We start from the raw sequence: 20,236 nt of genomic DNA, 5'->3' as shown, positions 1-20,236 counted from the left end.
CCAACCTTATTTGAATGGTTCTAAACGGGTTTTTAGTTCCTGGACAATAAATACAGTGCATTATGTATGGTTTTACTTATTTTATCGGCTTCGACAAGTTTTCTACCGAAACGACTTAGTTTTTGACATAAAGATTTCCGGAACGGAATCCATGAAATCAAAATTTGACGTGATCGGCTGTTATATTATGAGAATTGTAAATACTATTCACATTTTCAGCTGTCTGGTTTACGTTTTCGACTTTAGTGAAGAAACACTGTAAATATTTTTTATTTTCCCTTTCCTGGTGCCCATCTTTGACTCGTTCTCTAACAATACTGAGTCAAGCAATCTAAAAACTGTCTGAGAGGACTTTTAGTACGAAGTCTTTATCTTTCTAATGGCATATAACGTAACCTTATCGCATCTTTACAAAGCGAGATCCATATTACTAAAGTCATGTATTTGGAAAAATAGTGGGTTTCTTCGGCTATACTCGGCTATAATCGCGTAAGCGGTGTCTACGCCAATTAAGAAGAAGAAGAAGGGTTTCTTCCTACTGGGTCTTATATCTTTAAACAGCTCAAAATTTATTTATTTTTTCCTACCTCGATAATCGTTTAAGGTTATGTTGAATATTTAAATGCTTACCTTTCACTTTGCATTCACCATCCATGAAGATTAATGGCCTACAACAAATTGTTAGTGTCTTAAATCAATGTTTAATAAATAATACATGCGCCTTGACAGGGTTAAGCATAATAAATTAAACTTTATAAATTACAAATCAACTCACAGCAAAAGAAGGAAAATCGGCAATTAACCGACTGAAGAGCCGAACTGAGAAAATAGCAACAAAAACAAATGAAATATCAACAACAAAAATAGCAATAGCAACAACAACAATAGCAATAATGACAACTATTAAGCAAATTGGTAACGATGTAATGTCAAGATTCAAAGTGATGACAAAAGCAATTAATTAAAGCAGGAAACACAGCATAGCAAATGCCAAAGCAGGCAGGTGAACGCCAGCACACACACAACCATGCACACATGTGTATGGATATACTACTTATAAATTATGTGCTAAGGGAGGCGGGTTTGCATTGCCACTCTGACGTAGAAGGGTAAGCGCTTGCCAACTGATGGGTGGTGGAGTATGTGTGCTGGTGTTGTTGTAGTGGTGGCCAACAGCAGTACACCGGCTGAGGCAAATAAATGGTAAGCGACATTATTGCATTCCACTGCCGCCAATTTACCCCCGCTGCGGCAGTTAAATCACCAATCAAAGCATACAAGGTGGATTTCCGGTGGTTGAGTGTGTGGTGCGCTCGGTGCAAAGTTTCGGTGTGCAAAAGTTGTGGCGCAAAACTTTCTTTTGTGTGTCTGTACACACATAAATACATGCTTAATTACTTATACATATGGACTTAAGTACAATTATATCGAAAGTTCAACAAATATTAATACAACTTGGCACCTGGATTTTGAAAAATAAAATTTATTTGAGGTGAGAATTTGTGGAAAACAAGAAAAAAGTAAAGTTCGGCAGCACGAAGGTTATTATACCCTTCATAGATGCATTTCTTATAGCATACAATTGCATAAAGACTTTTTAGCTGGATTTTGAACGGTCAGTTTGTATGGCAGCTGTATGTTATAGTAGTCCGATCTGAACAATTTGTTTGGAAATTATAGCGTTGTCTTGAAAAATAATCTGTACCAAGTTTCGTGCAGATATCTTGCCAAATAAAAAAGTTTTCCATACAAAAACTTGAGTTTGATCGTTCAGTTTGTATGACAGCTATATGCTATAGTAGTCCAATCTAAACAACTTACTTAGAGTTTGTGGCGTTGACTTGGAAAATAAACCGTACCAAATTTTGTGAAGATATCTTATCAATTAACAAAGTTTTCCATACAAAGACTTGACTTTCATCGTTCAGTTTGTATGGTAGCTATGGCTTATAGTGGTCGGATATCGGCGATTTTGACAAATGAGCAGCTTATTGGGGAGAAAAGGGCATGTGCAAAATTTTATATCGATAGCTCTAAAGCTAAGGCACTGGTTTGCATATATACAGAGATATATAGACGGGCATGGCTAAATCTACTCAGATCTGATCATTTATATATACTTGTATAACTCAGAGGGGCTCCGACGTAACTTTTGGGTATTACAAACTTCACGGCAAGCTTAGTATCACCTGTACAGGGTAAAAACATAAATGGGCGTAGTTCACAAGCTGAGAAGATTATCTTTTTACGATTATCTTGCAAGATTGCAAGTCATATAAACTCGGTTTCTACAAAGTTTCCTTGTGGTACTCGGCTCAACTTCCTCAACCTCAAAAAACATTTCTGTCTAGAAGGGGTAAACTGCAAAATATTGTTATTGTACTAGGTATTAGCATAAAATATTTGATTTTCGAAAAATATATCTGAGTCTGCAAATCTTGATACAATTTAGTCATATATATAGACCCGACTATCGTGGCCATCATTTCGTACTTTGACTTAGTCTTCATCTAACATTGAGCACTGCAGACTCAAAAAACAGCTGTCCAATCTGGGCATAGGCTCTTGTGCAAACGGCCAGTTTTGTGACATGGAACCGGAAACTCTTGACCAACTGATTCTTGATTGCACAGCTATGTGTTGACGCAGATTTAAGGCCCTTGGATCCATGTAACTGGTTATAGATCACATCACCTCAGCAACGAACAGCAAGTTCTGGAAATTTATCAGAGTTCTGGGCCTTTGTGAGTACATATGATAGAGAGGACACAATAGACAATAGGTGGCAGTGCAAACTTCTATTAAATTCTAGTTCTAATTCTCGTGCCAACTCGGTATGTCAGCAAGACCGCAATGTTCTTAAGAAAGTTCTTCTAGATAAATTATCTTCTATAGTACTTAAAAAGCTTTAAGCCCTGTAGATATTTACTCTTTTCAACAGCATCCCTGTTAATTCAGGAAACGAATAGCTGGACACCGTTGAGCCATTCTCGTGACAGTCGAGTCTACGTAATTGGCTATTATCCGGCCAAGGACTGTCATTTCCTCAGCATATCTTGAAATTGCTACAACCGATTGGCTACAGGTTGGGATTTGACAAACTTAACCTAAAACTCGCCGATCCAAACAGGGCTCTTATTCTTCTCTATTGACATATACACCGCTTACGCGGTTATAGCCGAGTTTACAACGGCGTAACAGAGTTAGATCGCCGAAATAACATCCCTTGAAAGGATAGAATCCGGGTCAAATCTGATAACGTGAAACCGGCTGTCTGGTTCTGGATACTGTAGCAGATGAAACTCCTACTTATTCAAAATCAACCCAATATACCAAAAATATGTCCAGCATGCAACGAGTCCCCGCATAACCCTAACCACCTTTTTGCATGCCCAGCAAACACCACTCATCTAACACCCCTCCCGCTATGGTCCGACCGAGTCGAAACAGCATGTTTCCTGGGCCTACTGTTTGATGACCTCGATAACAACCAACCTGAACCTAATGTGAGCAAAAAATAGTAAGACCTTTATCATAATTTTATAATTCTTAATTTATTCTTCAAAATCTATGTCGTCCCGCTTACAGTAATCTCCCTTGGCCCCAATACACTTATGCCAACGTTTTTCTTAGTCATGGAAACAGTTGTTAAAGCCAAAAAAAGTTTTATTTCTTTAATGAACTCAAGACGGTTTCCACGGAGCGGTCGTTTCAAATTGCTGAATAGTCAGCTGTAGGCCGATAGTATATCTTTTTGACAGTATAGCCGGTCGGAAGGAATTCGGAGTGCGCCAAACCTCGATAATCGAAGAAAATTGTCTATAACCTTGATTTTTGACCTGCCTTCGGCTCACCTTTGCCACGATATTCGGGCGACTGATCGTCTGTTTCCGGATCGTAAGCAAAGATCCAAGACTCATCGCCAGAAATAATACGTTTCATGACAACCTGGTAGTCGGAAAGCATCGTTTCACAGACGTTAACGCCACGCTGATTTTAGGAAAAATTGAGTGATTTTGGAACCAATCGTCCTTTCACTTTTCTTAGACCCAATTGAACTTTCAAAAATGGTTTTCACTGATGCTTCCAATATTCCAATGAAGTCAGTAAGATCTCTGACTGTTAATCTCAATCATACTCAAGCATCTTATTGTCGGTTGTGTTCGCAAGGCCAGCTTTAAAATGTCTAAATAGTCAAAAATTATAGTGCAAGGGCCTAGCGGAGTCATCTGCAGCTCTAATTGAGTTTAACACTCTCAAGCAATGATTTTATGACATTGTTTTTGGATTTCTTAGGACGGTTGCCAGCGTCGCAATTGCTTTGGTATCTTTAGAAGGCTCATTAAACAACCCACTTTACTCAATGTCCCCTTCAAGTGTCTTTACGTATGATTATTTTGTATCTCGAGGTGTAGTTAATTATACCAATATATCTGGTGTATACTATAGTACCACTTAAATGTTGAAACATATTTTTTGGTATATGTAAAATATGGTGAGATGTATCGATAACCATATTCCCATTTCAAGTATAGTATTTTCCTAAGCCCCGTCCTCTATACTCAATTGTTAAGTTTACTACCGGTTATCCAGTAGGCGCCTTTGCTTTTGAGTTAATCGCAGGCAAGCACAAAATGTAATTAGTGGGATTAAAGGATTTCCAAAGCTTCGCAGACAAAACTGTTGTCGTACAAGTTACTCCATGCACTGACGCATTTACTTAGATGTTACCCCTGTAAGAAAATTAGAACAGTCATTGGAATTGAGAAGGTTAGAGGTTATTAATGAAGTTCAAAATAACAAGGATTTTTATTGCTGAATAAACTGAGAATATTTGAGAAGGTTTGAAATATAATACACACTGATCAAATCATATTATCTGAGTCCAATATCATTAATCAATTGTTTCTTCGTTTACGTCCTTGATATTAACAAGAGTAAACAATATATTCACGAATCACTAGCTTGATTTTTAGATTTGTTAGAACAAGACAAATTCGGGTTGGAACCGAATCTAGTATTATCTTATATAACAGTTTTCGTCTTTCTATCCTTTGACTATAACCTAATCTGTGAAATATCGCTCTACCGTTGGCATTTACTAGTTTTTAGTGACGATTTACTCATTCGGGGTTTTCCTGACACATGATCCTCAGAAGGTTCATCCGTTGAGTGCAATTTTCCATGACTCGTTCGAGCATTTCGATTGGTAACTGGCAAATGACAAGCGAGATGTTTTGTTCCAAAGCCTGAATCGAAGAGGGATTGTCCGCATTGATTTTAGACTTTACATATTACCACAGGAAAAAATCTAACGGTGTGATATCACACGATCTTGTTGACCTATCGACCGGCCCAAAATGTGAAATTATCTGCTCACCGAAGTGTTCTCTCAATAAATTCATTGATTTATGCGATGTGTGGGAAGTGGCGCCGTCTTTTTGAAACCAAATGTGGCCGAGATTACGAACTTCAATTTTAGGCATCAAATAGTCGGTTTTAATGGCGCTATAACGGTCGTCATTGACGGTTACGTTCTCGCCGGCATCATTTTTGAAGAAATATGGACCGATGGACCGTTGTTTTTTCTGGATGAAAAGGCAGCTCTTGAATCTCTTCTGGCTGCTCTTTGTCCCAAATGCGGCTTTTGCTTGTTTCCCTACCCATTGAGCCAATAATGGGCTTCATCGCTGCACAAAATTCGACTCGGAAACGTCGGATTTTCGCCGATAGAGCGAAGCGATGTCGCTTGGGAAGGTCGAGCGGCTTCAGTTCTTGCACAAGCTGTATTTTGCACTCTTTCTATTTAAGATCTCGATGTAAAATGCGTCCAGTCGTTCGCGACGTATGAAGTCCGAGTTGCTAAGGAAAAAAGTTCCTCTGCTTGGATCATCCGTTTTATGTCATAGTAATGATAATCGAATCAAAATACTTAAGTTTCCCAGGATATATTGTAATTGACATAAAACCCTTCCGGTAAAATCCAGTAGCGGTTCGGGGACTGGTCGTACTCAAAAGAACATTACAGTTGTCGACTAAATAACTGGATGTAGTGTAAGTGGTCTTAAAAAATAACGGTAACACGGGACATACCATGTGTTTGTTACTTATTGTAACTCCGATTCCCTTAAAAACGTAATTTTGTTGTTGAATTGAAAATCTGCATAAAAACTTCTCGTTACTCAAAATATATTTGTATATTATTGACTATTGTAAACCTGGGTTCAGTGACAGATCTTCGAGACATAATAGGTACGTCATGAACAAGAAAATGCAATGCAGTTCCTCTCGGGTTTTTCCAACCATCCTCTGGTAGTGTTGTTTAGAAAGCAATCTGACGCACAGGTGCATATGTGTGAGCTCTCAGCTGCTGGCAAGGATACCGAAGTGAGATATATTACATACTTACAAACTCCCATGTAAAGAGGAGAGAACACATGGAAGGATTGAAGGACTTCCTAGAATATGTGAGACTAACTGAAATTCTGTGGCGACGACGATGATTACGACAAGGCGACGATGGCGTTGACAACAACTGCTTATTAACTTTAAATACGAGTGGGGTTTGGGATGGGCTGATGGGCGGGTTGGCGAATGGTTACTTGTGGCGGCTACGTCAGTGACGAAGCTAAACGCATAAATTCCCCTTAGCTGACAATGCTCTTCCGTTGAGTGGGGGAAAATGCTGTAAAGAGTTGGCAAGCTGCTCGAAAGTTTGTATGCATGTGTGCATGTGTTGTTGTTGTGTAGGCGGAAAATGCAAAATAATTGTGAGACAAAGAGTAATGAGTCGATTGTCGACGGAGCAGTTTGTTGGAGATTGCCATCGGTGAAGGGTAAGATGGTTGGAGTAATAGCGCATTATGCCGAAATCTCAAATATTTGCTGCTAACAATGGAAGACGCTTGCCTCTGTGTTGTGTGGTTGGGGTGGTATAAAAGGCGTTGATTGGAGTGTAAGCAAATTCAACGGTGACTTAATTGAGCGCCATAAATTAAATGTGAAACTTATCAGATACGAAGCGAACTGGCAAAGGTGTGATTGTTGATGTCGGTATTTGTTGGAGTGAATGTGCGATATTTGTGGTTGTTAGGGTGGTTCTCACGTTTTGGGAATTGTAAATATGCCGTATGCTAGATAAGAAATGCTTGTGTGAAAATGGATCATAATTTTTGGGTGATATTAATCGAGATCGCAGCATTCGATATAGATAAATACTTAGGTATATGTATATGCAGATTCAGCCTCCATGATGAAACATCCCTAAATAGATTGAGGCTGATAGACTTCGCTGGGACCCGAAATATGGTTTTCTGTAGTACTAAATTCCAGCATTTATCAAGATACCTGGCTGTCTCTGGATTGGAAAGCCGCTATCCAGATCGATCATGTTGTGATAGATGGAAGACACGTCCCCAGTGTTTTAGACGTGCGAACGTTGCGAGGTCCTAACATTGACTCGGACCGCTATCTTGTTGCAACGAAGACCCCGCACCCGCCTCTGCTCAGCAAAAAAAACATGTCAACAAACCCAATACATGTTCGACGTCGACAAACTGTAATCACAACAGACAGCCGAACGATTTTCTACTCGACTTGCACTACTGCTCTCTGAGAGCACTCGTCAGTAACTCGGTATAAGGAAACTGTGGGACGGCATTTCAAGCTCCTTACGTACAGCTGTAATCGAAAGCATTGGTTTTCGAGAAAGGCAAAAGAACAGCTGGTACGATGAGGAGTGTCGTGTTGCAGAGGAGAGAAAACATACTGTCTAACTCGCAACGTTTCAATCGACCACAACACGAGCGGGATGGGGTAGATACCGAGAGTTGTAGAGGGAAGCGAGACATATTTGCAGACAAAAAAAGAGAGAGAAATTCGTCAGTACGAAGTACTTGACAAGCTGACCGACAGGAGAAATGTTCAAAAATTCTACGGAAAATTGCGGCAACTAACAGAAGGTTTCAATACGGGGGCATCCTCTTATAGAACTCCAGAGATGTTGTAGTTACTGTTGCCCAGAGCACACTGAAATTATGGAGAGAACACATCTCCAGCCTGCTGAATGGCAGTGAACCTGATTCCCTAATCGATAACGATAGAGAGCTTTTGACAGCACGAAAAAGAGCTACCTTTATGCCGCTTTGACTGAATTTGGTATCCCAGCAAAACTAATACGGCTGTGTAAACTGATGTTGAGCAATAACAAGAGCTTCAACAGGATCGGAAAGGACCTCTCCGAGCCATTCGATACCAAACGAGGTTTCAGACAAGGCGACTCCCTATCGTGTGACTTCTTCAATCTACTTCTGGAGAAAATAGTTCGAGCTGCAGAACTAAGAATGCCTCTCTCTTTACCAGGGAATAAGGACCTGACTACACTTGGAATCTCCATTTGGCGTCAAACAGCTATTTAGGGTATAAAAATCCATTAAGTGCCACCCTAATGCCCACTCACTACACTTTAATCCAGCCGACAACGCTCAATGCCAACATGGCTGCTGCTAACGGGAAATCGGAATGCTTGCTGGCGATTGCAAAACGACATTAAATGCGCTCATTCTTGGTTTTCAATTAAAAGTTTTCAAGTGCATAAATTTGAAAGTGATTTTTTCACACACACATACACGTATGTACGCCAATGTATATGCAAATGCGCATGACTAAGCCAATTTTATAAAAATAGCACGACTTTAAGCGCCAATATTTCTTGCAATTAGCAAGGGAAAGTCAACATTTGCGAAGCGTAAAAGTCAAAAGCAGATGGCCGGCCACTTTGGCAAATTGTTGACATCAATAAAGCACTTGAGTTGCAAAAATACAACTTAAAGCTGAAAAATATTGCAAAATGTGTGTGTGTGTGTGTGTGGAAATAAAGATAAAATTTGCTTTATTGCTTTGGGGCATTGATGGCAAAGATTTTCGTTTCATGTGATTTTTAGTTCGGCAACTAATTGCGAATACATATATGCAGATAGAGTATTTACCGTTACAAATTAAAATCACACATAAATATCTAGTGCTGCTTTGCCCAGCAATGGAACACACACAGCAGCAGCTTGGATGCACGCTCACTCACACCAAGAGCTATTGCAAGCAATTACACATATACCTATATAAAATATACACACATAAACACACATACATACACATGAAGCTTCATTTTCGTATATTTTAGTGCGATTAAGTATGCATAAAATTGTCAACACAAAATAAACAGAATATAAACAATTTTGCGTCAGTGTTGTGTAAGAATTTCAAATTCAATTATGCACAAACACACTGTCACGTGGACAAACCGAAAATCCGGGATATACTCACATATCGATATCCTTATATTTTTATGTAGATATGCATGTACATATGTACATATTTAAATAAAATTGTCAGGCCTGTGCGGTTTACTTTAGTGTGGTATTATATAATTGTTGCAAATTTTGGACAATCAGTTGATTTTCAGAATTGAAACAAAGTTGCCGTTAATAAAAAAAAAAAATAAAAATAAATTTAATTTTTTTAATGGAACTTTTTTTTATATATACAAATGTGTAAAATTATAATTATTTTTTTAGATAAATGTATTAGTTACTATAAACAAAATTTTTAAAAATGAAACATAGTTGCCTACGATTATTTACAAAAAAAAAAATAATAAAAAAGTACACAAAAATTTTTTAAATTAAAATAAAACTTTTTGAAAATTTTTGATTTAAATATTTTTTTTTTTGTTTTAGCTTTAAATAAACACTTTTTTATAATCATTAAAAAATTATTTCTTTTTTGTTAAATGTAAAATATAACTAATATTTGTTTTTAAATATTTTTAATTAATTTTTTTTTTTTTTTATAATTTCAAATAAAAATTTTGCCTACGATTACTTAAACAAATTGAAAAATAGACAAAAAAGTTGTAAATAAAAATATTTTTTTAATTTAAATTGATTTTTTTAATATTTAATATTAAATATTTTTTAAAATATTTTTAATTAAAATAAATATTTGTAATTTTTTTTTTAAATAAACGTTTTTTGTTATACTTTAAAAGCTATTATTTTTTTGTTAAATCTAAAATATTATTGAGTACAAAAAATTTCAAAAATTAAGCAAAGTTGCCTACGACTACTTAAAAAAATTGAAAAAAGAGGAAAAAGAAAAATTTAAATGAAAATAAAAATTTTTAAATTTAAATAATTTGTTTTTTATAATTTTAAAAATTTAAATGAAAAAAAAAATTTAAATAACAAAATATGTTTAAATTTAAATAAATTTTTTTATAATTTTAAATTGAAAATATTTTTATAATATTTTATATTAAATATTTTTTTCAAATATTTTAAATTAAAATTTTAAATTAAAATATTTATTTTTATACTTTAAAAATTATTATTACAAACATTAACAAGTGCAAAGATGTTTGAAAATTAAACAAAGTTGCCTACAATTACTTAGAAACTTGTAAAAAATAGACAAAACAATTTTTAAATTAAAATTTTTTTTTTTATTTTAAAATTCAAATGTTTTAAAGTTATTGAAAAATTAAAAAAAAAAATATTGTCAGAAAATAATTTAAAAAGTATATAAAAACTCTGTCATAAAATTAATATTTTTATATTTACTTAGTTATTCACTTTTTTAAGCTTTAGCTAAATTGTTTTATATACTTTTAAAAATTTTCTCACTACTTTTTTTTCTACTTTAAAAAATAATTATTTTCACAAAACCTTGAAGTTTTTAATATTAATCAAACAAATTCATTATTTTTTATAGCGTTATAGCAAAAGTTTTGAACTTTCGTTAAGAATTATATTTTTAAAATATTATTTTTTTGTTTTTTTTTATAATTCATTTAAAAAAATTTATTTTCTTATTAATATTTTTCAGTAAAAAATAAACAAAATATAAGGTAATTTACATTTTTGGTACTAACTGAAAGTTTTTCAACTTTCAAAAAAATAATTATTTTTCAAATTAGTTTTATTCCTTAAAAATCAAAATGCTTATTCTCCTCTATTTTATTTTAATAAAAATAAAAAAATAATAAATTAAAAAAAAAAAAATTTCAAGTGAGATTTCAAAACAGCAAGCATAACTATTATTTTCGAATTTCCAAAAATGTTCATACCATATAAAGGGTGTAAAAATAGTTAAAGTCAAAATTTGAAAGTCAAAAATTGAAATATTTGATTTCGAAATTGAGCTTATTGAAAGTGTTTTATTAATATTATACTCTGTATAATTAATGGTATATAAAATTTTCTGGTCAAGTCTATATTAAAGATACTGTAAGGTCTCAAGTTTGGAACTTCGAAAAATAAATAAAAGTTTTGTATTGCAAAACTGCTGACCTTAAGACAAATGTTAAAAAATAAATCTTAGTTGAATACACTGACTTTACATTCCACTTCCCGGTAGAGATATGTTTTACTATTTTTGTTAAGGTTTTGGTTTGACAAAATTTCTGAAACGTTAAGGCAAAATTAACCATTCTTTGAGAATAGTTGAAAAAATTTTCAATATTAGAGACCAATCTGCAGCACCAGTATCTAGTATAACTGAAACTGAATATATTAAGTGTGTGTAACACCCAGAAGAAAAGTTGGGAAACCTTATAAAATACATATGTATGTATGTACTCGTACATATATACAAAATGATCAGCGTGGCGAGCTGTGTCGATTTCGGATCACCACAGCGTTTAGCTGCCACACAAACTCCTCGTTTAAAATCAAGTTCATATATGGCATATTTATTTATTTGACTAGATATCTTCACAAAATTTTAAGTGTTTTATTGTCAAAGGCAGCGCTAGAATCTCCAAACAAATTGCTCAGATCGGACCACTATATCAAATTCAAGTCCTGGTATATGGAAAACTTTTTTATTCGACAAGGTAACTTCACGAAATTTGGAGTAGATTTATATACAAGGCAAATGTACAAACTCCGCATATATTGTTCAGATTGGAGCACTACAGGGTCCGGCACTCGGCACTATAACAAATAGCTGTCATACAAACTGGTCCGATCAAAATCTTCATAAAGCATATTGATACCGTATTAAATGACATTAATTCCGCTTGTAGGTTGTTTACATTTATTGCAAAATTGAACTGCTTAGTCAAAAGATTTCAGCCATCGTCTGAAACGAGTCGAAGCTCTTACACGCCTTACTTTTCTGTACATTATGCATGCATACATATTATATTTAGTTACACTATCCAAACATCAGCACAAGAATACATACCTGAGTACATGCATACATTCACACTACATATGTACATACAAACATACATATATACACACATACATACACACGTAAATACATACATATGTATATCCAATATAATGTCCACTTAAACCCTTGAGCCTATGAAAATTTTAACTAACCAACACATCAAAATATGCAACAGTAACAGTATTACGGGTGTAAACAACAATTGTCGAATTTTGAAACTACAAACTAGTTAAGCACTAAACCTGACTGTTGAATTGTTTTTACCGCAATTTAGAGAATTCAATTCACGACATGTTTGTATTAGCAATAAAGTTTTGGTTCACCCACCGGTGATGAGGATGCTCACCAATGCGTATTATGTGCTAAGTGTTTGTCGCTTGGGCAGCTGCTTAATGTCCGCTCTCACTGTTGTTGCTGCTGTTGGCGTGTTTGTATAAAACATTTACCGTTGTTTAACCAAACTCATTTATTGAGTTAACAAATTTTGTATTTGATGTCGTAAAATTTAGAGATTTCCAAGTGGACACATGCAAATTATTTCTACTCATCGTTGTGTGTGTGTGGGTGAATGAGTTTATGTGTTTGTAGTATAGTAGTTAAATAATAAACACAAAACACGTACAAGAAGTTAAAGTAATCAAGTTTGCATTAAGGCGAGTATTTGGGAGATAATTAAAGTGTTCGACATAAAGCTGGTTGATATTTACATAAATTATGTATTATATATACATATGTATATACATATTTTCATAGGTAAGCATAGTATATGCTTGCTTAATTGGGATAAATTCGAGCACTTCTACACAGTGGCGTAGCTAGGGGGGGCGAAGGGGGCCGTCGCCCCAGGCGCAACGTCTTGGGGGTGGCAAAACGATTTTCACTGTTTTTTAATATACAGAAAAATACTTCAACAATTTTTTTTACAAAATTTATTATAAAAGACAAAGAGTTGTACACTCACAATGTAATAATCTGAATAACAATGAAAAATATTAATTTTTACTCGAATACTCTTCAGCATTTGAATTTGTCTTATATCTTTTGGCTTATATCTTTCTTAAAAATAGTGATAGAACTTAAAGATGCACTTTTCTAGCTTTGATCGCTGCAAAATCACATATCATATCATTGTAATTTAAAGTTGAAGCAGTTTCACATTCTATTGAGAGAATCGCAAGATTGGACAGTCTACTCTGACTCATGGTCGATCTCAAGTAAGATTTGATCAATTTAAGTTTGCTAAAAGATCTTTCACAAGATGCAACTGATACAGGTATACTGAGTAGTATTCTTAAAGCTGTCGCTAACGTCTTGTAGGCTTCCAGTCCCATTAAAGAAATGTATAATAAAACTTTTTCTGGCGAAAATCCAATTTGTTCTTCGTTTTTTCTTCGCTCTCTTTAATAAAAGTAGGACGCCTTGGTTGTCACTGTATAAATCTTCGTTATCCAAGTTATCTGGATAGCATTCGGCAAGTTGCTGGCATTTTTCTTTAATTTCGACGAGTTTGTCATTGTATGAGTCTCTGGTTAGTTCTATAATTTGTTCAAAATCACAAAGAAAACCAAAACGGTCATTAAGCTTTTCCAAATTGGTGAAACGGGTGGATATTTCCATTGATAGCTTATCCAGATTTTCGATCACACAGCATCTTCAGATATTTCCCCAGACATATTTCGCTTCTTCCGAATTCTCTTGATAATAGTAGCACCCCACTGTTCGCACTTATTTTTGGCTTTGACTTCTAGTTCCTAAATTTTATATACTTAATATCGAAGATATTTTGTAAAAATTCACTTTTGTTCGAACCACCTAAAGAAACTTGTAGATAGGTAGATAAAGGGGGCGGCAAAACACCCTTTACCCCGGGCGCCCGAAGTTGTAGCTACGCCACTGCTTCTACATAAATTCAAAAGATTTTCCGAGAAACAAGTTGAATCAATGAGAGCTTTAAAAAAACCAAGAAAAACGTTATAACGGGTGATCCCAGTAGAGGTACTTTTTTCAATACATTGAGTCGTGTCAAGCTGTCATTTTATTTTTGTTCAGTCAAGACTAACCCCTAAACAACGTTTCCAAATCAGTCAACTTTATTATGACAATCACACTCTGTAAAGAATGTTTTTCGGGCGCCTCGCTCAACTTATGGTCAACATAATCAGCCAATTCAGCACTATTCGAAATCCATCGCCCATCTTGAAACCCATCATTCATTATTGGGTAATATTCGACCGAATAGACCACGTCCAGCAAGCAGTGAAGAAAATATAGCAGCTGTAGCTGAGAGTGTATACGAAGACCGTGAAGAGTCGATTCGGCGCCGTTCGTCCAATGGACTTATTGGAAGAACACGTGGGTGAGCAGATAATTTCACGTTTTGGATCGGTTATTTGGCTACCAAGATAACGGTGTGAGACTTTTTCCTGTGGGAATATGTAAAGTCTAAAGTCTATGCAGACAATCCCGCTTCGATTCAGGCTTTGGAGCAGAGCAAAACATGACGCGTGTCATTCGCCAGTTACAAGTCGAAACGCTCGAAAGAGGCATCGAAAATGGAACTCGACGGATGGACCATCTGTGACGTAGCCGCGACCAACATTTGAAGGAGACAACTTTTAAAAAATTAATGCCAAAGAATTTTCTTTCAAAGGGTAGTAAGTAATCCCCATTAAATTTGATATTTTTGTGTTTTTTTTTTTAAGTAGGGAACCTTGAAATGGATCACACTTTATATAGTGGTCCAATCTGACTAGATTGTTGGAAGCGTTGCTTTGAACCATAACATATGCCAAGTTTCGTCAATATATCTCGTTAAATTAAAAAGTTTTCGATAAAAATCGGTCAGCTGTTCGACATCTCAATCCCATATGGATCCAATATCGCCGGTTCCGCCAAATCAAGGGCTTCCTGCGTAGAAAATAAATCGAGTCAGCACGTCGCAGAGATCATTTGTATACACCGATAATTTAGAGGTTTTCGACAATTGGCTGTTTCGGGTATACTTGTAAAAGGATAGTAAAAATAACTTTACAATCAACCAGAGTAGCAGACTACTCCACTAACCTATACCTTCTTAACAGATAGATATGCTATATCTGGACTTTCAAAACTATTTAATTTTTCTTTATAAAGATAGATTAAGTTAGTCTGGCAGACTAGTTAGCCACGCATAGACCAATTTAGTTCATTTTCATTAAAAAGTCCATGAGGTGTAATCAATCTGTAGGATGCCTGCGCTTGACGCGATTATAAACAGTATCTGTGGCCTCACTACCGATTCCGCTTCCAGTGTCTCAACAGTGGTGGTCCCCAAATCAAACGTTCATGAGGTGACAAATACACGTAGTCCGTATTTCCAATAGATGATGCCTGATCTCTCAGCATTCAGCATGCCAGTATAAACATTCGATCAGTGCCAGTAGGAACTTTGGATCGATTGATTTTTAGTCTTGAAACCAGGTAGGTCGTTCCATTAAATTTTTATTTTCCTTGTCATGCACCTGTCGAGTTCGTCGTATAGACAATGCATGGGTTTTCCAATGTTGATCAAGTTATCGGGTGGTTATCTTACATATTATACAAGTACTTCTGTTACCTCATTGCCCTCGATGCCTTTGTTATGTGGTAACCAGTAGAAGTGAAGTCGCTTGGTTCTGGCGAGACTCTCCACCTGCCCTGATTTGCAAGACATTTGTTGCGGAAATGCAAAACAAGGTAAAAGCCTTAAAATATGCTTTGTTTCCCTAACTTTGAGACGTTATTACATGTCCTAAGAAAACCATTAACCAGAGACCATATTTCCCATTTGGAATTGAGGTTCGAGGTCCGTCTTAGTTACAACTAGAGAGGGAAAGGGAGCTTTTCTTTCTTGGAGATCTTAATCAATCGTTATAAAATGATGTGTAATAACGGTCGTTGCCCTTATCTTTAAAGTAATCTGTAGACAAGATAATTAGTCACAAGACAATAGGTCTTTCTGAATATAAATCTGCTGAAATATCGTGTTGGCTCTAAGAAATATTAAGTTGTATTCCTCAAGCATTGACTATGACAGCTTCATAAGTGAACTCCTTCATAATATCGATAACTGTATATGTGCGGTCCGTCAAGAATTTGGAAGTTCCAATATTCCGAAAGCTACAGTCTTAGTTTAAAAACCTCAGCCGGTGACAGTTTACGGCGAACATGCTCTAGCTGAACGAACGTGACAAATGCGGCCAAAAGACTAAAAGACTTCCTAAAGGTTAGAAACTGGAAGCATTACTCGATGAAAATTGTTGCCAAACACAAGAAGAGTTCGCAGAATCGTTGAGAGTTACTCAAGCAGCCATTTTAAAACGTTTAATACACAGAGGGATACTTTGAAAATCATAGAAATAGAATGCCAATTAAATTGAAGCTAACATAATTTACATATAAGAAATGCTGGTTGAAGACTTCAAAAGTAAGTCGTTTTGCATCGGATTCTGGTGATGGATTGGAACCCATTATGACCACCCTAAACGCAAAAAACCATATGTAAAACCTGGCCAACCAAAACCATGACACCAAAGTGATAAATACTCTGTATTTGGTAGATTCGTAATGCCGTGAACTCCTAAGACCAGACGAATTTATTCAATCATGAGAATGATTGGCCTCATGTTGTAAGAACGATAATAAAAATATTTGGAAAAACAGCGGTTGGAGAGTTTTGCCTCATCTGCCTTACGAGTCATGCAATACTTGTGCTGAGCTCGCTAACTGTGCGTTCAAAGCTAGTCAAGTGGTGTCTGTCCTCACTAGAAATAGCTTTAAACTACTTCATCATCATCCTCGTTTGGGTGCCTGGTCACAGCGGAATTGCTGGCATTGGCGTCTTGCGTTCTAGTACTGGACCAATGGGCCTAGCGTGCGCTTAGCAGGCGCTGATCGATGGCCAGCTTCTGTGCGTCTGCGAGTTCTTTCTGGACTAGAGTAGAATGCAAGAGATCTACTGAACTGAGGCGGAAACATCACTCTCTGATATTAACCGTCTCAACTAATTTGTGACAGGCTCAAAGCGCTTCGACGATCTGTAAGCGTCTTATGATCCAGCATATATGAGTTTATAGATATCTCAACGAACCGGCGTTATAAGCTATCCAAGATCGAACTTTAATTTAACAGAACCTAACCTAAAAAGGTGAATGCTAAGAATATAAATGTGGTTGAATATGAATGAAGTCGGTGATCTGATATGTTGAAGTTGGACCCTGAATAAATATATTTATATAAGTTTCGGACTGAGCTAGTTTTCTAGGATGAATAGTTTCTTCGTAGTATCTGCTGTGGGTTACAACCTCATCAAAATGTTAAGTAAAAGGTGTCTTTCCGGTTGTTTAGAGACAAAGTAACACGGCTTGGCTGTCCATCTTTGCTAGTTCGCCATTTCTATTTTGGCGTTTCCAATCGCTTAAGCACTTATAGTCTCACCCAAGTGAAAGAATAACTTGATTTTTTATGGCAACTTAACTAGTAATACGAAACTTCTGCATTAGTCTAAGCAGTTTATTTGTACAAGTAATAAATTATGTTGTATTTGCTATTTATTTTGAACGCGCCACACACCAATGCCAGCACACTTCCCACGAGTGCTCATTTCCATATTGAGAACTCAACTTTTTTCATACATTTCGGTGCGTGTCTAAATGGATCTAAGCGCCTCAATTGTTATTAATGCCTACTTATGTGACTTACATGCTATGCTATGCTTGGCTATGCTATGCTAGGCTATGTTTGAATAAATAGCCAAAGCAAATACGCGCGCATAAAAAACAAACGGAACTTTATCTATTGATTTAAAAGAGAAATATTACATTAATTGACGTTAACACCCAAACCCCGGTCATATGATACGCGCACTAAGTAGCGCCCCCCACCAACAACGCAGCCAGCGCATTCGATACACTCGCTAATTTACGAAAGGCGGGTCGAATTGTACGCTTGTTTGTTATTGTATTGTTGTTGCTGTTTTCGATATTCATTTTTTCGCGGTTTGCTGTTTTTTCGGCTCTCCGCTTGATTGATCCTAGTCCTGCGTGCGGTAATGCCGTGAGCCCTTGGCACCCTCTATTGGCATTTTCATTACCAGTTCACATTAAGCATTACCAATTTCTCACACACACACACACCCATTTCGCCCATTCCCTCATTTCCCATGGTGTGTGCACACCTTAACGCCTCAAAAACCTCTCGAAATTCAATTGGCACTCATGGTGGTGGCAATTTTTTACCCTCTTAATCAATTAAGTCATCGTCATCGTCGTCGTCGTCACAATTGGTGTTTGTTTTCGCATTCTGCTTGTGTATTTGTTGTTGTACACGTACCTCTCGTTTCATCGCGGGAGCATGTACGAATATAGCTCATAGTTATCTCTATGGGCTCATTGTCCTGGTATTGACTTTTTATTGTCGTGTATTGTCTTTTGCTTGCTTTTTATGTGTGCTTTCAGTAAGTACTGTTATTTTTTTATACCCTGAATAGGAGATATTAAGTTTCCCACGAAGTTTGTAACACGCAGAGGAAACGTCGGAGGCCCTAACCATACACTATATGTGACCTGGTCTACGAAAAGGGGGCTTAGGTGTCAAAAAAAGGAGAATCAATTTTCACTTTTTAGTTGATTCGGATGGAAGGTGGTATTTTTAACAGCTTTTTCCCAGAAAACTAGTTTTCGCACGTTAGCTTAGATAGGTGACATATACATATATAAAATGTCGAGAATCCCATGGGAATGAGAACTAGTCAGTTTATGAGATATCGATCTGTAAATGTTTATACGTTCTTTTTTCCTCAAGATGCTGCTGATTTCTCGGAACCGCCGATATCGAACCACTATAGCATATAGTTGTCATACAAACTGATCGATCAAAACCAAGTCCTTGTATGGAAAACTTTTTTGTTCGACGAGGTATCTTCACGAAATTTGGATTAGAATAATACACATGGCAATTCTACCATCTCCGAAGAAATTGTTGAGATCGGTTCACTATAACATATAGCTGCCATACAAACTGATCGCTCAAAATCAAGTCCTTGTATGGAAAACTTTTTTATTCGACGAGATATTTTCACTATATTCGGCATGGATCATTGTCCAAAGCAGCGGTATAATCTCACAAAAAATTGTACATAACTGACCACTATAACATATACATAGTTGACAAACAAACGGAATCATCAAAATCTTGTTCTTATATAAGAGAACTTTTCTGTTCGACGAGATATCTTCACGAAATTTGGCATGGATTATTGTCCAAGCCATATAAACAATCTCCGAAGAAATTGTTCAGATCCAAATGCTATAACATATAGCTGTCATACAAACTGTTCCATCAAAACCAAGTTTTTTAGAAAATTTTTTAATTTGTGTAGGGTATTATAGGTTCGGAGACGAAGTCAATGTTTTTTCTTCCATTTATTTGTGCTCTCACTTAGTACCGCTGCTTTTTTAATTCTTATTTGGTTACTATTGCTTTTGTTGTTGTTATTTACGAAATCAACACGTGTCTTTGTATACTTTTCCCATTGTACTTGTATTGCTTTGTATTGGCTTAATTCTTTTTTTTTTGTATTCGATCAGCAGGCGGACCATCCCACCATGCCATCCGATCCCATCTTGCCGTTTTTTATGCCGATTATCAATCGGCGGGCCATCAACAACGCACGCTCGGTGTGCAGCTAATTAAGTTGTATCCGACTGCAGTGTCTACTAAATTATTTCATTAAACAAAGGAATGAAAAAAAGACATGAATAAAGTGCGTTATAATTGAATAAAAAAGAGGCATGTCATATGCGCAACTGAAAAAACTAAGAGCCTGATCTTTTTTGCTTGCATTGAATATTGTAATCTTGTACCTAATAATGTAATCTTATGTCTAATAATGTAATCTTGTTACATCAGTTGGCTTATATTGAAATTTATAGGATTTGTTATTGATGGCTTAACGTTTATGTTGTAATCCAAGTCCCTAACAGCT

General features: G+C 36.0%; 1 long non-coding RNA gene across 1 annotated transcript in view; it reads left to right on the top strand.

Moving 5' to 3' along the window:
- Positions 1–20,236, top strand: part of LOC126754003 (uncharacterized) — a 241,342-nt gene that overhangs the window by 63,940 nt on the left and 157,166 nt on the right. The window lies entirely within an intron of this gene.

This window comes from Bactrocera neohumeralis, chromosome 3 (assembly GCF_024586455.1).
Source record: "Bactrocera neohumeralis isolate Rockhampton chromosome 3, APGP_CSIRO_Bneo_wtdbg2-racon-allhic-juicebox.fasta_v2, whole genome shotgun sequence".
Lineage (NCBI taxonomy): Eukaryota > Metazoa > Arthropoda > Insecta > Diptera > Tephritidae > Bactrocera > Bactrocera neohumeralis.
Note: the sequence above shows the minus strand (reverse complement) of the source record. Positions and strands in the feature narration are given on the sequence as shown.